Here is a 19,799-nt window from a genome sequence, read left to right as displayed (position 1 = left end):
CAGACCCAAATTCACAGGCCTGCCAAACATAAGTTCAAAGGGAGAGATACCATGCTTGCTTGCAGAATTTATTCTCATTTTTAACAAAGCTAAACCCACCGAGAGGCTCTGTGGGAGAAAGACCTGTCTATCTACTTCTGTCAAGATTAAAAAAAAAAAAAAACTCAAACCTGATGCCGTCTAGTTGATTCTGACTCATAGCAACCCTGTAGGACAGAGTAGAACTGTCCCATAGAGTTTCCAAGGAGTGACAGGTAGAGTCAAACTGCTGACCTTTTGGTTAGCAGCCAAGCTCTTAATCACTGCACCACCGGGGCTCCTCTGTCAAGATTACAGCCAAGAAAACCCAACAGGGCAGTTTTACTCTGTCACATGCAGTCGCTATGAGTCAGAATCAACTCGAAGGCACCCAAAAACAACAAATGGCAATTTTAACCCAATAGATTGCTGAATTTTAGTCAATGAGTTTCTAGAGTTTGATTCATCCATTTAACTTGGAATATAATTTTCTTGGATGACAGTGAAAATAAAATGACTTCTTCTGATTCATTAACCTTGAAATCCCCAAAGTGGGGGATATGTATATTAAGAGAGCCTCAGTGTCTGAGCAATTGGCTTTTGAAGAGGAAAAGACTTCAGGCTATCTAGACATCATACACATGTAACTAGATAAAATCTCTTCCTTTCTGCAGGCAATAATTCTATGAAATCCAGCTGCCACCAGGTTCTTGGTAAAGCTGGTGGGGGAAAACTTCCTGCACTTACTTTGACAGTGGTCTGTAAAGAATTCTGACAAATAGCAAATCTCTTTAACACACTTTTAATAATTTCATCTTTTTGGTAGACGTAGTAAGAGTATAAACCAAAATCACTGCCATAGAATCAATTCTGAGTCATAGCAACCCTACACGACAGAGTGGAACTGCCCCATAGGGTTTCCAAGGCTGTAATCTTTACAGAAGCAGACTGCCACATCTTTCTGCTGCAGAGCGGCTGGTGGGTTCTAACCACCGATCTTTCAGTTAGCAGCCAAGTGCTTAACCACTGCACCACAGGGCTCCTTAGTAAGAGTCTAGTGCCTTTAAAATCCCTCTTTTACTTGGATGATTTTGCTGATGACGGAATAATACTAACCAAGCACATAAAGACTATGGTGTAGGAATTATTTTGTTAGATAATTCTCATAGTCGAATTTCTTTTAGCCTCTTTTTAAACCCATTTTTCTTTCCCTTTGTGAAGCCTATTTTTGAAAATGAACAAAAGTTTCCCATGTCATGGCATCTGGAAAAACTGAGAAATACACTATTGGTCTGTAGTCTAATCTCAATTTTGGAATTAAAATTCCACTAATGGCATCTTTAATCTCATGCCAAAGCAAATGGGAAAGTTCTGCGAAATCTGAAATCCCCAAAGCTGGTGAAGAGACTATAGCCAATTTCAGTTGTTCAAAAGCCTATTCAGATCTAGGGAACAAACCAGAGGATCTGGGAAATTATCATTCAAGTGCTTCATCAGAGGTCTTGCCCACTCTGCAAAAGCTAGAATCCACTGTCTACAATACCCTACTAGTCTCTCAAATTGTCTAAAAGTTGTGTTTTTTTACAGTAGGACTTTTCATCTGCCAAATTGATGGATTCCAGATTATAACACTTGTGGCCTTCAACTGACAACAGATAAAGCAGTTGCAATATTGCAATTTGTATAGTGAAGCCTTAAGCCCCTGTGAAAAGAAGTCATTGTAACAAAGCTGAAGTGTAAGTATTGGGTGCATTTTACTCTATGAGAATTACACTTCTACAAGTTGACTTAAAAGGAAAGCAAATTTCATTGGAACTTATTTATGGATTAGTGGGGCCTGTCTTTTTGTGGGCCTTATTGTTGCATGACAAAGTTGTTTTTTCACTAAAACCCATTTCGGCGTAGTTGATTCCAACTCATGGCAACTCCATGTGTTACAGAGTAGAACTGCTCCACAGGGTTTTCTTGGCTATAATCTTTACAGAAGCAGATCGCCAGGCCTTTTGTCCTCAGTGCTGCTTGATGGGTTTGAACTGCCAACCTTTAGGTTAGTAGTTGAGTACAAACCATTTGTGCCACCCAGGGACCTGTTTTCTCACTAAAGACCACCAAATGTCATTTCTAAAACAATATAGCTTAGTTTTTAGAAACAATACAGTTGTATTTAATTGTTTTATGTAACATTTAATTATATTTCATAACTGCAATTACAAGTGGCTTATAACAGATTTGGAAACTAAAAGAGTTGATTCTTCTTAAGCGTATAACTGAACTGGTGGGAACTAAAGTGTGAAAACATCCCAGAGCACAGCCTACATGCTGTTAGCATTTGGCATGCTGAAGGTATCAGTATAGTTTAGAGAAGACTGAGAGCTCCACGTAACCTCACTAGTCGGTTAAGGGATTTGGTTAAGAGAGCTAAAAAACTTAGACAGCCATTAAGTACTCTGCAACAGTGTCAGAGAAATATAATTAAACATAAAATCTCCTACCAACTCATTGAAACCTTTCCACAAAATGTAGAAAAAAAAAAACAGTTTTATTATTGAACAAGCATTAAGCCAGACTGTGGTGTGTAGATAGGCAATCCCTTCAAGAGATCGCAAAGACAAAAAAGAACTCTTTCACCCTTTTATAAAGCCAGGTAGATACAATCCATTACCTGCAAGTTAATTGTCTATCCAAAGGAAAAAAAAAAATTCTTATATATTTTTTAGCAAGCCGGAAGTTCCATCTTGGAGCTAAACTTCCACAGAGACAGGGAAAACTTTAAGATTTGCAATCGTTTTATTATTATACTTTAGGTGAAAGTTACAGTTCAAGCTAATTTCTCATTCAAAAATTTATATTATTTTGTGATTTTGGTTGCAATCCCCACAATGTGACAGCACGTTCCCCCTTTTCACCCCAGGTAGCACATTTCTTGATGGTCAAAGAGATGCTTCCTTTTGTTGTTATTGAGTACTGTTCAGTCAATTCTGACACATAGTGACCCTTTATGACAGAGTAAAACTCTCCCATATGGTTTCCTGTAATCTTTACTAGAGAGTACATTGACAGATCTTTTCTCCTTTGGAGTGGCTGGTCGGTTTGAACCACCAACCTTTCAGTTAGCAGCCAAGTGCTTAACCACTGTGCAACCAGGGCTCTAAAAAGACAGTAGTGGGATACAAAACTGGCAAGAGCCTTAATTTAGCTTTTAAAAAGATTTTTACAGATCTCAAAGAGGCAGAAATAGCATTTATAATTTTAAGTTTTCTAAAGGAAATGCTAAAAGATTCAGGACGGGAAAATGTTTTTTTGTACCACGGGAAATTTTAAATTACATTTTTTTAAAAACAGATTTCTACGGATTTTTACCACCACTTGACTGTCAGTTTGTCATACTGTGGAGGCTTGCATGTTGTTATAATGCTGGAAGCTATGCTACCGGTATTTCAAATACCAGCAGGGTCACCTATGGTGTACAGGTTTCAGCAGAGCTTCCAGACTAAAACAGACTAGAAGAAGGACCTGGTGGTCTACTTCTTTAAAGAATTAACCACTGAAAACCTTATAAATAGCAGTGGAACACCGTCTGATATACTGCCAGAAGATGAACCCCTTGGGTTGGAAGGCACTTAAAATACAACTGGGGAAAAGCTGCCTCCTCAAGGTAGAGTCAATCTTAATGACGTGGATGGAGGAAAACTTTCAGGATCTTCATTTGCTAATGTGGCATGACTGAAAATGAGAAGAAACAGCTGCAAATATCTATCAATAATCAGAGTATGAAAAATATGAGGTTTGCATCTAAGGAAATAGGAAGTTGTCAAAAATAAAATGGAACTTATAAAGATCTATATTCTAGGTATTCGTGAGCTGAAATGGGCTGGTATTGCCATTTTGAATCAGCGAATCACATGCCAGGAAAGACAAATTGAAGAGGAATGGCATCGTATTCATTGTCAAAAAGAACATTTCGAGATCTATCCTGAAGTACAGCCTTGTCAGTGATAGGAAAATATCCATATGCCTACAAGAAAGACCAGTTAATACGACTCTTATTCAAATTTACGCTCCATCACTAATGCCAAAGATGAAGAAATTAAAGATTTTTACCAACATCTGCAGTCTGAAATTGATCAAACATGCAACCAAGATGCATTGGTAATTACTGTTGGAATGCAAAAGTTGGAAACAAAGAAGGATCAGTAGCTGGAAAATATGGCCTTGGAGATAGAAACAATCCTGGAGATTGCGTGATAGAATTTTGCAATGACTTATTCATTACTAATACCTTTTTTAAACAACATAAACAGCGATTATACACATGGACCTTGCTAGATGGAATACACAGGAATCAAATCGACTACATCTGTGGAAAGAGATGATGGAGAAGCTCAATATCATCAGTCAGAACAAGGCCAGGGGCCAACTGCAGAAGAGATCATGAATTGCTCATATGCAAGTTCAAGTTGAAGCTGAAGAAAATTAAAACAAGTCTATGAGAGGCAAAGTACAACCTTGAGTATATCCCACCTGAGTTTAGAGACCACCTCAAAACAGATTTGATGCACTGAATACTGATGACTGAAAAGCAGACAAGTTGTGTGATGACATTTAGGACATCATACAAAAAGAAAGTCAAAGGTCATTAAAAAGACAGTAAAGAGGTGAAGGGAAGGACAACACTCAATACCTGGAAGGTCAGCTCAATTGGACTGGACCAAAAGCAAAGAAGTTTCCGGGATAAAATGAATGCTTCAAAGGTCAGCGGAACAAGGGCGGGGGTTTGGGGACCATGGTTTAAGGGGACTTCAAAGTCAATTGGCAAAATAATTTGATTATGAAAACATTCTGCATCCCACTTTGAAATGTGGCGTCTGGGGTCTTAAATGCTAACAAGCAGCCATCTAAGATGCATCAATTGGTCTCAACCCACCTGGAGCAAAGGAGAATGAAGAACACCAAGGTCACACGACAACTAAGAGCCCAAGAGACAGAAAGGGCCACATGAACCAGAGACCTACATCATCCTGAGACCAGAAGAACTAGTTGGTGCCTGGCCACAATCGATGACTGCCCTGACAGGGAGCACAACAGAGAACCCCTGAGGGAGCAGGAGATCAGTGGGATGCAGACCCCAAATTCTCATAAAAAGACCATACTTAATGGTCTGACTGAGACTAGAGGAATCCCGGCGGTCATGGTCCCCAAACCTTCTGTTGGCACAGGACGGGAACCATCCCCGAAGACAACTCATCAGACATGAAAGGGACTGGACAGTGGGTAGGAGAGAGATGCTGATGAAGAGTGAGCTAATTATATCAGGTGGACACTTGAGACTGTGTTGGCATCTCCTGTCTGGAGGGGGGATGGGAGGATAGAGAGAGTTGGAAGCTGGCAAAATTGTCACGAAAGGAGAGGCTGGAAGGGCTGACTCATTAGGGGGAGAGCAATTGGGAGTATGGAGTAAGATGTATATAAACTTATATGTGACAGTCTGACTTGATTTGTAAACGTTCACTTGAAGCTCAATAAAAGTTAATAAAAAAAAAGACAGCAAAGAAACAAAAGAGCAAAACGGGTGTTAGAAAAGGCTCTGAAACTTGCTCTTGAATGTCCAGGAGCTAAAGAGAATGGAAGAAATGATGAAGTAAATGGGCTGAACTGAAGATTTCAAAGGGCAGCTTGAGAAGACAAAGTATTACAATGAAATGTGCAAAGACCTGGAGTTAGAAAACCAAAAAGGAAGGATACACTTGGCATTTTCATGCTGAAAGAAATGAAGAAAAAATTCAAGCCTCGAGTTGCAATAGTGAAGGATTCTATGAGCAAAATACTGAATGACACAGGAAGCATCAAAAGAAAATGGAAGGAATACACAGTCACTGTACCAGAAAGAATTGGTTGATGTTCAACCATTTCAGGAGGTAACATATAATCAAGAACTGCTGCACTAAAGGGAATGGCGGAAAACAAGGCTGCAGGAATTGACGGAATACCAACTGAGTCATTTTCCCCCTAACCATATACGTTGCCGTGGAGTTGATTCTGACTCATAGCGATGCTATTAGGACAGAACAGAACTGCCCCATAAGGTTTCCAAGGAAGGACTGGTAGATTTGAATTTCTGGTTAGCAGCTGTAGCTCTTAACCTCTGCACCACCAGGGCTCCAGAGGGTCTATAGCACATAATAAATTGCCCAGATAGGGACTCAGGCACAGAAAGAAAACCTTAGTAAGTGGATCTGGAGTATAAGGTGAGCTCTGGATCTCAGGAAAGGGACAGGACCCCTATTATAACTGAGGCATAAAGTCAGGGTTAAAGTAGCAAGAGGGATTTGATGCTGAATTTCAAGTGTTTGGGTTATAGCTGCTCAAATACTTCTGGTTTGGATTGGTTTGAGAATCCAGGGCAGGGTGCAGCCTGCAAATCATTGGGTTCAAAGTCTCAGGTACAGGAAGAAACAGCAACTTGGGCTTAGAAACAAGGATATTAGAAGTTATGTGAGAGACTGGTGTACAAAGGCTTTTTGGTTTTTACAGCCATATGTAAATTTACTCCTTTGAACCAGGTCAACAAACTGTATCAGAGAAAAAACTAAAAACTGAATTTAACAAATGCAATAATTTTGAAAGTGGAACACAGTTTTTTTTTTTAAGAAAATAATATTGCAAATAGTCACCACTTTTGTGTCAATTTACCACGTGAAGGGAACAAAGTTGTTAAAACACAGCTATACTCAACTGAGCCACTTATCTGAACTATATAGTAAAAGCCCTTGAAATCAGTCCTAAAGATCAAGGTTTTAAAAGTTTCAAGAGACAAGATGCTAAATGTTTTTTACCCACCTTCTGTAAGAGGTGTTTTTCCTTCCCCAGACAAAGCTTAATTAGGTTGCTTATACTTACTTTTTTCCCTCATATCTTCAGCTGAAAATATTATTATAGTTGGTAATACGGTCTGTATCTTGTCTGATCTGCTTGATGTTATCCAAGAAGTGGGGTTGGAGAAGGCAGACCCTGCATTTGTGGAGGGGGTAGCCTTGGTGCAGGCCACTTATCATGACTCACTTCCCTTGTAAATGGAGGGCTCAGAGTTCCTTAGTCTTCAGTGAACTGCCATAAAGAGTTATGATTAGAATGGTGAGAAGGGTGGACACTTACAGGTGGACCACCATGTTGAGGTGGGGCAGATCTGGAGGAAATTTTCTCATATAAGCTGGCATCCAGGCAATAAAATGTCTATGAGGAGGGTGACAGAACTTGGCTATTAATCAAGTGAGGAGTACCTGAGGCTTGGGGAGGATGTGGCATTAGATGGCTTATTGGCATAGTATCTTAAGTATGTTGATATCACTGGTTGACCCTGATATGATGGTGAGTTGCTGCAAAGGAAAGAGGTAGAATTTTTAAGTACCTGAATTTAAATCATCCTAAAAAGAGACAGTTATTAGATTGTCATGTTTTGTTGTTGAAATCTGAAAGGTTTCCTGACTCAGTTTACTGACTTGGAAGGAGGTGAAGTTGGAGACGGAGCTGTGGGCAATTCCGCTGGAAGAACACAGATATCCTCATGTGGCTGATCATTGGATCATGTTGCAACGGAGGTAGTGGTAGCACGAAGTGCTGCTTTGGCAGGATACAGTTCATATGGTGCTTGTCTGGCAACATTGTAAAACAATTAGAGGTTTCAGTTTGGTGGTAGAGCAATACGAAGGATGAACAATTTCAAGTTAAACACTGGTAACAGGTTTTCCATCTCTTAAATGGCGGAAGTTGATATGAGCCTCTAAGTCTCTTTGAGACAAGTATGTTCTCTTGCATCCTTGAACAGTGATACACATGAAGATAGAACCTTGTGGATGCTTCTCAATTCGCATCACGGGATTGCTACATTCTGGACACACCCCATCTCGCTTTTTTCCATGTGAAATAGCACAATTATAGCAAAAAACATGCTTGCATGGTATCATCCGCCCATAGATTTTAATCGGTAATTCACATTCACCACAGAAATGAATTGGCGTATCATCCTTTTCACCTAAGATGTTTATCTGAAAATCCCAAAAAAGGCTTTGAATAAATCTTTGCTGATTTCTACGTGGTTCACCCCCACTAGAGTCATACCCTCCCTCTTCTTCATTACAACCGATCCCCTCAGGACGCTCCATGATTCCGCTCGCAGGGCAGAGTGGGAACGGAAGTCAACCTTGCTCTCTGGGGCGTGCGTGCGTGCGTGCGTACGTGCATGCGTGCGTGCGTGTGTGTGTGCGTGCGTGCCTGCATGCGATCTACCATCTTGAGCTCGGGAAGCGGAAGTGTGATTAGGTTTCCCCAGACTTCCCAGAGTTCCATTTTCTCTTTTTACCCGTCTCGCTCCAGTGAGGGAGTCAGGCAGAAGGAGAAAGAATGAGTATGTAAAGAGCTTCAGTGTCCAGGTTACTTTTCTGCTTCAAGAGAAAGTAGCCTTTTGAAACACAGTGGAATGGGGGAGGGGATGCCCATGCTTAGTAACATCTGAAGGAATATGCTCCTGGAAGGTAAGGTGCCTGCCCCACCCGCAAAGGCGTCTTGAACAATGGAATGCTTTGCTTCTTGAGGTGTAAAATCACGCATTGTGTGGAAAATAGAGACTGGGTAGATTCTTTTTTTTTTTTTTTTAGTGTTTTAAGCCAATCTTTTTTAAAATAATTTTTTAAAAATAATTTTTATTGTGCTTTAAGTGAAAGTTTACAAATCAAGTCAGTCTCTCACACAAAAGCCCATATACCCCTTGCTACTGGGTAGCTTCTTGTTAGAGATGCTTTAGAGCTGTCTTCCCAAGCTTTTCTGCTGAAGTACTCCTAATGGCAGATGAGAGAAAACTTTACTGCAAGTGTGAAGGCGAGGGGGGCAAAGCTCTAAGCACCCTCTGAAAGCAAGACATATCTTTGAATTCTTGCACTTTTTCTTAATAATATATGAATATAGCATCCGATTTTACAATATGTCAATTCGTTTTAACAAACTCTGCTTTTCATTACTTAGTTAAATTACTTGGATTTCCTCCCCCTCTCACCTCAAAGTCTTTGAGTAAAATTGACATCCTAGCAGAGTGTGGCAGAATTTGTGTCAAAGCCTATAGCAAACTGCAATATCTCCTCTCAGTGTTGGTACCCTAGTTTGTGATGCACTGCATAGAGTAGCTCCTTTACTGGGTACAAGGTCATCCATTAGGACTACGAAATCCTGTTTTTTAAAAACACAGAATCCTTTAAAATGGTGTTCGTTTATAAGAGTATTTATCTGTGAATGAAAGTTCAAAGTTAAAAGCCCAACAAATTAGCCAGGTGATGAGTCACCGTACATAATGTTTTCTCATAACCAGAAATGATCTCTAAACGATGACTGTAAAGCATGTTAGACATGATCATATTTGTTCATGAAAAGATAAGGCTAGATTTACAGAAATTCTATTTGTATCCACCTTTGGGAAACTACGTTTTCTATAAAGTGAGGTCTGCCCTCTGTGGGATTGCATTCAGTACTGCCCAGAGTAAGTGCTCTCAGTTCTCACTGACAAGGCAACTTTGCAAAGGAAGCAATGAACTGCCATGGCCACACATGCCAAATATATGATTAAAAAAATACTTAAGGCAGGACAAAGCTGGAAATTGCCATCATTAAGCAGGTCATCCCCGTGTTTTGCTTCCAAGGTGTAGTCAAAGCTGACCACTGCCAAATGAAAGGACAAAGTCAGCAGGGACGTTTCATTAGGTTGAAAATGCTACAGAGAAAAATACACTAAAAGCCATAAAAACATTGTTTCAATGGTATCCATTTAGATATTTGAGTTACTGAAGCCTACATTTAGATTAAAATGTTTTTGCAATAATACCCAATGATTGAAGCTGTGAATTTTTAGAGACTGAAATAATGGGGAGCTGATAAATCTTCACATTTGCTGACAGTTTATAAGAGAAAAAAAGTATTTATAGCCACATGGGACATATAATCAGAGAGAGAGAGAGAGCAGCTGGGGTAGGGGAAAACGAGTAAGGCATAGACCCCCTTTTGATGATGAAAATCATTATGAAGCGGACAGCTGGTTAGAAGATGAACCCAGGGCAGAAGCTTAGAGAAAAGCTGCATTTCTGTATTCTGTCTTATTATTGATGAATTCCTGAAAAGTTGCATGTAAATATAGGTACCAGTTTCTCATCCTGACCTGCAATATCATTTCAGAACTGCTTTGTTTTTATTTTGAGTTTGTCATCTGTGGGCCATGGCAGCTGATACTTAAGCTTGTGGTTTCTTTGGACCTCTGCCAAATAGCTAATGCCATACAAATATATAAGTGTACAAGGGGACCTTCTAATTCACTGTACATCCATCTTTCTGCCAAATAATCCTGCTTGAAATGAAGTGGTTTTCAAACCTCTATATTCAGATGGGTGAAACTGTTCTGAGTGAAAGAAGAGTGGGGGAACCCCACCTACCCCGTTAACATACTCCCCTGTCTCTGGTGATGTCCTTCACCTCCTCTCTCAGCCCTGCAGTGGTCTTTTAGGCAGCTCAGTAGAACACGGTTTGAAAACCACTCCTCAAATATATATTTTCTAAGCTTAAATATAAAGTGTTTATAATGAAATGTATATGCAGAATAATAGTAGATAAACACCCATAAATGTGCCACCTAGCTTAAGGAATTTCATATTGGCACATCAACAAAGTTGAACCCTCACTCTGCTCCTCACTCATCACCCCCATGAGTGGGAAGCACACACAGAGTTTTGTGTTCCTCATCCTCTTTCTGTTTTCCCCTTTTACAATCACATACGTAAGTATCTTTATATGGTATATTATTTAGATTTTAATTTTCTAGGAATGGAGTAATATTGTGATTTTCCTTATTCCCTTAATAGTATATTTCTGAGCTACCTTCATGCCAACGCATGTAGGTCTGCTTTATTCACTGTCAATACTGTATTCCATCGTATGAATGTAATAGTACGTAATCATTCTCCTATTGATGAATATTTGGCTGTTTTCCAGCTTTTGCTATTACAAAGAGCACTGCTCTGAAATATTTGTGTACGTGTCTGCTATTGCACATGTTCAGGAAGTTCTCTAGAGTATGTTTATAGGAGTGAAATTACTGGGTCATAGAGAGTGAGCGTACTCAACATTTCCAAAGCGTTCATACCAATTTATCAGCAGAGGATAAAAGTTTTTGTTATTACACATCTTCACCAACACTTATGAAGAGATCCTTAATTTATTACCAACCTGGTGGCTGTAAAATTCATATCTTTATATTTTAATTTTGTGTTTCTCTGATTCGAATGCAGTTGAGCAGCTTTTCATATGTTTTATAGACAATTTGTAATTCCTCTTTTGTTAAATACCTTTCCCCTCTGCTCTCCAACGATTAACTCTGTTATATATCAGGTTCCCGTAGATGCGTCTGTTTCTGAGCTCTCTGTTCGAAACTCCACTGGTCTGTTTTCCTATTTCCATTTTAATTACGGTGTGTTGATAATGTTTGGAGATTGGGCTGAGAGAGGCAAGTCTCCCCACTTTGTTATTTTTCAGGAACATTCTTGCTTTGCCAAGTTTCATTAGATTGGTGAGATACAGTGAAGGGAGGGACTGGGGAGTGGTGAAGGAAAGGTAGGGGTGAGGAGAAGGTTACAAATACTCATTTGGTCGTATCATAGTTTTTCTGAAAGTCAACCCTGCTTCTGAAGTCAGATATTTTCAAAGACCAGAAAAACTGCCTGCCTAAATTTACTGGTCCCAGCTGGCATGATTTTCAGAACTCTGTAATGAGGCACAGGATTAACTTAATTTTTTTTTGCTGATAAAACTAACTTCTTTGGGATCTTATCCTTTCTTGGGATGAGCAATACAGCATTGTAACGAAAAGCTCTGCAATCAGGCACACTTAAGTCTTCAAATTCCAGCTCTGCCATTTTCTACTTGTATGACCTTAGGCATATTACTTAATCTCTCTGAGACTTATTATTTTCTTTTTTGTTTGTAAGTGGTAATAATAATCTTTACCTACTGTGTTAGTTTTCTGTTGCTGCAGTACAAATTACTACAAATTGAGTGGCTTAAAACAACACAAATTTATTATCTTACTGCTTTGGAGATCAGAAGTCTGACAAGGGTCTCACTGGACTAAAACAAAGGTGTTAGTGGGGCTGTGTCCTGTCTTGTGGCTCTAGGGAAGAATCCATTTTTTTGCTCGTTTGGATTGTTGACAGAATTCGGTTCCTTGCTGCAGTAATCCTAAAGTCTGTTTCCTTGCTGACTGTCATCCAATAGTCATTCCCAGTTTGCGGAGGCCACCAGCATTACCTGGCTCATGGCCTTCTTCTGTCCAACTCACATAATCCAGAATCATAACTTTAATCATATCTGTAAAGTCCCTTTTTTATGTAACATGAGATGTTCACAGGGATTAGGATGTGGACATTTTTGAGGGGCAGAGTTTACATTATTCTATCTACCACACCTAATTTATGTGATTGTTGTGGGGAATATGTAAGCTAATGTATGTAAGAGCTTAGTATAGTTTTGACATAAACACTCAAAAAGTGTTAATTGTTGTTTGAATTACTTATGACTGGCAGAATGCATTTCCTCCTTTTTTTTCCTTGTATATTTATGTGACATAATTTTACCATCTATTCACATAATTCCTCTTAAAAACTTTAAGCTATGAAATATTTCAAGCATACAGAGTTATATAATCAATTTGAGAGGATTGGTGCCCTACATGGCTTACCATATTTTCCCTAATTGGTCTTTTATTGAAGTAGCATATTAAAATGGTCTTGTTAGTTTCCAGTGTATAAGACACCTACATTCAAATACATATCTCTACATACAGTCAGTATCCTAGAAAGACTTATTTGGTGTGGCCTCAATAGTAGAATTAAGGTCAATGGGTAAAAGTTATAAGGAAACTGATTTTTAGCTCCATGTATAAAAATAAAGCTTTCTAAACTCATGGTGGTTCATGGCAGTAAGGGCTGTTTCAATAGAGAGTCCCCAGACCTTTACAGTGGAACTAGTTTCTTTCGGAAGTTTTGATTAAAAAATTTATTTTAAAGAGAATTAAACACTCTCATGGTAAACCAAGAGGAATGTTTTTTCATATTGTAACAAGAAACAAAAAGTCTGAGCTGGCGCTTGCTTGCTTAGAGGTATATAAGAAAAATGCAGAATGCTCCTGTCAGCACTTTTGGGTGAAGCTCAAATGGTTAATCAGGAACAAAATTTAATTAGTAAATGGTTATTTAGTCGATATTATAAGGCCACATCCAAATCAATTGGTAGAAATTTTTAAAAAAGGAGTGTTTGTTGAGAGCTCCCTGTGTGATACAAGAGATTTACACAATACCTTTGCTGCTTTTGTTGATTTTATATTCTTTTTGGGGTGTCTTGTGGGCATTTTTGGTTGCCTTTGTAAGGGCTTTGACAGCCCTGGTGGTGCAGTGGTTAAAGTGCTTGGCTGATAACTGAGAGGTTGGTGGTTTGAACCCAGCGGCCACTCCGAGGGAGAAAGTTGTAGCAGTCTGCTTCCATAAAGATTTACAGCCTTGGAAACCCTATGGGGCAGTTCTGTAGGTTTGCTATAAGTTGGGATAGGCTCAATGGTAGTGGTTTTGGTGGGTTGTAAGGGCAAATAAAAATTAAAAAATAAATAAATAAAAATTAGGTTTTAATTCTGTTGAAAATAAGGGAAGAGCCTTCCCATCTCCCCTATTTTTTCAGAATTCACTTTGGATATCTTGTAATTGTAAATTCTTCAGTTGTCTCTTTGAAAAGTATGTAAATCTGTAGTATTAACTCAGATCTGGCAGCCATCTCTTTAAAATGTAGCTTCAGGTAAATCCTCTGCTACCTTCGAGTTTCTTGGAAAGAAATTAGTATTACTTCAGGAATCCTACCATAAAGATACTAGAAAATTAGCAATTTTATCTTGAAAACATGAATATAACGGGTTGTAAAAATTTTTTTTTTATCCACTTAGCTATATTCCAAACTGGTTGCCCTCAAGTGGATTCTGATATATGGTGACCCCATGTGTTGCAGCAACCCCATGTGTTGCAGAGTAGAACTGCATTCCATAGAGTTTTCAAGGCTGTGAGCTTTTAGAAGCAGATTGCCAGGACTTTTTTCCAAGGTGCCTTGGGGTGGGTTGGAATAGCCAACCTTTTGGTTAGTAGTTGAGCACTTAACTGTTTCACCACTCAAAAACAAAACAAAAAAATGTTGCTTTTCGAGTTGATTTTGATGCATAGTAACCCTGTAGGACAGAGTAGAACTGCCCCTTAAGGTTTCCAAGCCTGTAATCTTTATGGAAGCTGAATGCCACATTTTTCTCCATGGAGCGGCTAGTGGATTTAAACCCAGGGACTCCTAATTAGCTGTATAAATGTTGAGATTTCTTTTTGTCTTCCCAGTCTCTTTAGTGAATTCGAAGTGATGCGTCATGTTCTGGTTTAATACTTAATTCAAGAATGAAACTTTTCTTTTGATAAGTGTTCTGGATTGAATTGTGTCCTCCAAAAATGTGTGTCAACTTGGCTAGGCCATGATTCCCAGTACTGTGCGACTGTCTACCATTTTGTCATCTGATATGGTTTTTCTATGTGTTGTGAATACTATCTCTATGATGTTAATGAGGCAGGATTAGAGGCAGTTCTCAGTCTATAAGATTAGGTTGTATCTTCAGCCAATCTCTGTTGAGATATAAAAGAGAAAAGTGAGCAGAGAGACAGAAAGGACCTCATACCAACAAGAAAGTAGTGCCAGGAGCAGAACGTGTCCTTTGGACCTGGGATCCCTGCACTGAGAAGCCCCTAGACCAGGGGAAGATGGATGACAGTAACTTTCCCCCAGGGCTGACAGAGAAAGTCTTCCCCTGGAGCTGACACCCTGAATTTGGATTTCTGGCCGCCTAGACTGTGAGAGAATAAATTTCACTTTCTTTGTTAAAGCCGTCCACTTGTGGTATTTCTGTTATAGAGGCACTACATGGCTAAGACAATAAGCAATTTAGGTGTTTGACACTTCTGTTACATTTTTGCGGAGTCGTTTTCTGGATTGGGAGTAGATTTTGTTTTTAATTATGTTTCTTCAGTACCTTTCCAGAATCCATTCTCCAGTCCTCTTCCTAACAATACGCAGACTTCCCTTCAGTACACACCCTTCTGCTTCACAGGCCACATGCTTCAAGATATGCCTACTCCACTGCATGCCCTAGGGATGGATATTAATTGACTTAAGCTATTGGATCCCAAACCAAACAAAACCAAACCCACTGCCATTGAGTTGATTCCAACTCATAGCGACCCTATAGGACAGAGTAGAACTGCCCCGTAGAATTTCCAAGGAGCACGTGGTAGATTTGAACTGTTGACCTTTTGGTTAGCAGCCATAACACTTAACTGCTATGCCACCAGGGTTTCCATTGCATCCCAATCAGGGTGAATTTTAGTACTCCTGTTTGGATTGCTGGTAAGAAGTGCTGTGTGTGTCCTTCTGGATGTCAATATGAACATATGTAGTGGCCAGCAGCTATATTGTTGCCAGGAGAGGAATCAGCCATAGGGTAAAGTGACACAGGATGGCAGAGTAGAGAAATGTTAAGGAAATTGAGTCCTTGAAGACATCGAGTTACTGGATCAACTAGTGGCTGGATGTTCCAGTTAAGTGAGAAAATAAATCCCCTTTATTGTTTAGGCCAGTTTGCTTTAGGCTTTCTGTTATTTGTGGCATAAAGTCTTATGTAATACTTACATATATTCCTAAATCAACTATGTATATGTATTCATAAATCGATTTAAGGCTATATAATCAAGTGTTGGATGTAGTAAAGATAGATACTATAGATTAGTGGTTTTTAAAGTGTGGTCCCTGAACCTGCATTACTTGGGAACTTGTTAGAAATGCAAATTCTAGGGCCTGACCTAATCTCAGACCTACTCAGTTAGAAACTGTGAGGGTGGGGCCCAGTAATCTTTGTTTTACCAAGCTTTCTATGGGATTCTGATGCAAGCTAAAGTTTGACAACTACTCCAGAAATCTAGGAAGGGGAAAGATTATTGTTTATTGAGGAGTCATGGAAGACTTCATGGAGAGGGTGAGATTTCAGCTAGATATCAGAGCAAGGTGGGCTTTTAAAAAGGAAACTCCTAGACTAGAATGAATAAAGGCACAGTGTTAGGAATGAAAGAGCTCTGGTGATGCAGTGCTTAAAGTGCTCAGTTGCCAACCAACAGGTTGACGGTTCAAACCCACCTGCCGCTCTGCGGGAGAAAGATATGGCAGTCAGCTTCTGTAAAGATTTACAGCCTTGGAAATGCTATAGGGCAGTTCTGCTCTGCCCTATAGGGTTGCTATGAGTTGGAATCGGCTGGACAGCAGTGGGTTTGTTTTTTGGTTAGGAATACCCAAAACCCGGTTAGGAATGGATATGGTATTTATGGAATGTTATTTTATTGTATGGGTAGTGGGGTGGCAGAGAGTGAGTAGTTGAGAGTCTGCTTTTATTTTTGACCTGTTACTCTCATTTTACCCAAACTCATTGAAAACCTGAACAATAGAATGCAGTATTGATATTCTTCATTATAGACGATATATGTTGATATTAACCTGTTTGGACTGTAGCCATAGGATCTTAAGAGCTTCATGTCATGGAAAGGGAATGGTCCAGTCCTACTTGTATTGGTATCAGACAGAAAAGCTTCCTTCTTGGACTCAAAAATTTGCAGGGAGTTTTATCTTCTTGTCAAAATCTGACACTAGCAGGGCTATGAGAATTTAACCTGCCCTGGTTTTATGAAATATTAAGATACACTTCCTTGTCTTCTTCCTCCTTCTTTTCCATATTTTGTGGAAGAAGTTTCTACCTAAAGTACTGATGTCATGTCCAAGATTGTACATCACCTGCCCACACTGTCTGCTCCATTTGATAATGTGTGTTTGGATGGAACTGTTTACATTCTGCCCTTTTCCCTAAAGCACTATAAGCCATGCATAATGATGCAGCCTGTGGAATTACGGAATGGGAGCAGACTTTGACTGAGAGAGAGTGCTAGAAAATGGAGACAAGCATTTTAAAGCTAAACTGCTAATGGCTGCAGAAAGCAAACACTAGACCTTAAAGTCTAACCGTTTTCCAAACTTATCTAGGTTATGCTGGTGGCGGTTGTAGTAGGTGTGTGTGTAAGCGACAGTGGGGCTGAGAAAGGAAAGGTTTGAATCTAATGTTGCAAATAACTTTTCCTCATTGACAACTAGATTTTTGCATAAGTACCGCCAGAGCAGTGAATAAGCATTTCTAGAGCAGAGATACCACTCAGTGTGTTTAGTCATTATTTAATGGGGCTTCATTTTAGAGGGAATTTAATTTAATGGTCTTGATATTGAATGACCTTGGTATGGCAAAGACGCTTGTCTTTGTGTGTATGTGTGTATAAAATGCAAATAATGGAAGTAGCGTTGGAGTTAGGCCAAAAAGTCCTCAGCATCAAGCTAAGGTTACTTTAAATCTGCTTGCTTTGCAGGTCAGATTGAAGGATGCCTGAGACAAGCAATAAATCCTTCCCCTCTGCCACTTTGGGAGGACAAATCAGCTAATGCATCACCTTTGTTTGTTCAGATAGACTGACCCATCATTTGATTTGCTTTGAGGGTCTAAAGCTTAATTTTTTCCTTTTTCGAGGGGGTGATTGTGGGAAGAAAATGTTCCCCTCCTGGGGCACTAATGAGCCTTAGGGCTGGAGAGTCATTTTGACCTCACACTTTGCTCAAAGGAGCAACTTGGAGCTGTGCTAGGGTGTTCCCTGGCGGGACAATTTCTATAGGTGGAATGGTTTCCATGGGCACAGGCTGGTGGAGACTTGGATTTCCAATGATTTCTTGGAAGAGCTTGTGTGTTTTGACAGGCCTGATAATTGCTCCCGTTATCCTAAGCCTTTGACAAGGTTTTGCTAGCTCTGGGCTGTGAGGCTTTGGTGGTTTGGGGGATGAATATGTATATATTACTTCCTTTCCTTCCTTTGGAGGTTTCAAGCTCCAGTATGTTTCTAATGCACTCTTTCAACTGCTCCATTTCCGAGTTCATTTTTGGTCACAAAATTTATTTCTGGCCTTTAGTGTGAGTTGCTTGAAGCTAAAAGATATATAGCCTAAAACACCCTGCAGTGTCTTTTGTGAAGTATTTAAAGTGAGATACGGCCCTGCTGTAGCCAAATACCACAAGACAGCTGCCAGGTGTTTATTGCACATCTACTAAGTATTAGACGCTGTGGCAGGTAAGAGTGAGGATACCCACATATTAAATACCTAGATTATGTCTGCACACAACTGGTTTACTGACTTTGTTATTATTATTATTTTTAACAAAATTTACTGGTTATTTGTTGCATTTTCTCTATTGGTGAGTACAAAGTACCCTGGGCTAATAGCCCAGACACTTAGACTGCAGTCCTGCCTCTACACTTTCTTAACAATGTGCCTTTGGGTAAGTCCTCTCTCTCGGTCACTGTTAATTCAGCTGTAAAATAGGGATGATACATCCTCACTCACAGGATTATTTTAAGTGTAGCTAATGGTCCCAGTTGCCAATTAATCTGATAATACCCTCCAAATTAGACATGTCTGGGCACATCTGGAAGGACGATGGGGCAGATTTGCCAGGAGTCAGTTATAAAGGATCATGGAGCCTCCTGGAAAAGAATTCCTAAGAAAAAAAAAAGGATTCAGGCACATGAACTTGGCACAGGACTAGTGCTAGGAAGCCACAGTGAAGTAAATAGCAGCCTTGATACTGAGGGCGCAAGGCAGAAGGACAATTGGAACACTTTTGTCTAAGCAGCAGGCCAGAATAATTGTAGGGGAATAAAGGAAGGTAGAAGTCACCTTTGGAAGGGGTAAGCCCAGAGCCACGGCAAGACAGGAAATGACAGCACTGAAAGACTGGGTTCTTCTAACCCTCAAGAGACTGTGTGTGCCCATTATCTATCCCTGGACTTGGAGGTTTTCCCAGTGGATGCCCACTGATCCTCTCTGATGTGTAGATGATAATAAAGAGGTCTTGAAATAAATAAGATTTGGTCAAAAGAAATCAATAGATGTGTACTAGTTCCAAGGTAAAGGGGTCTCTGTGAGTCCACTCTTTTCCCAGAGGTCATGCTTAGAGTATAAGAACAGAATGATGACTGGCCAATCAGGGCTCATCAGTAGAGCAGATGAAAGTGGAGCCAACGTGTATTCCACGCATACTTAGTTCTTCTCTGCCCTGTGTTCTTTTTAGATTCTTGAGTGTAACCAAGCAGCTCACAGGCTTTATCCACAGGCTGAGATCTCAGGGCCCTGAATGAGATAGCCACATCTTTCATCCTTGAATCAGGATGACCTATGAGAAGGTGGTGGTGAGGCCTTGTTATTTTACTTTAGCCTCTTTAGTGTGGTGGGCCTAGGCACTTGAGCTAATCAGCTGTGGGTTCTGAGTGTGGCATATGTAACACGAGCAGGAGCTTCTCTGTGGGAAGGAAGCTGGCTGTTGCTCTTAGGTGAACAGTGGTACCTGAGAACAGACTTCTGCTTCACGGAGTAGAATGAGTGTGAGGAGGCATCTTGATCATAGAGGGCATTATAGAAAGATTGACCATATGTCCCAGTTTGCCAGGTACAATCCCACTTTACACCTGTAGTCCAGGCATAATTTTTAAGAGTACTGCCTTTTCACTCCCAGAAGTCCCCTGGTTTGGGTGGTAAATTATATGGCA

At 39.9% G+C, this 19,799-nt stretch overlaps 1 pseudogene; it reads right to left on the bottom strand.

Moving 5' to 3' along the window:
• Positions 1 to 6,948: 6,948 nt before the first annotated feature.
• On the bottom strand, positions 6,949 to 8,177 carry LOC126068675 (E3 ubiquitin-protein ligase Hakai-like; annotated as a pseudogene).
• Positions 8,178 to 19,799: the final 11,622 nt, after the last annotated feature.

This window comes from Elephas maximus, chromosome X, assembly GCF_024166365.1.
Source record: "Elephas maximus indicus isolate mEleMax1 chromosome X, mEleMax1 primary haplotype, whole genome shotgun sequence".
NCBI lineage: Eukaryota > Metazoa > Chordata > Mammalia > Proboscidea > Elephantidae > Elephas > Elephas maximus.
This window is presented reverse-complemented; position numbering and strand designations above follow the sequence as displayed.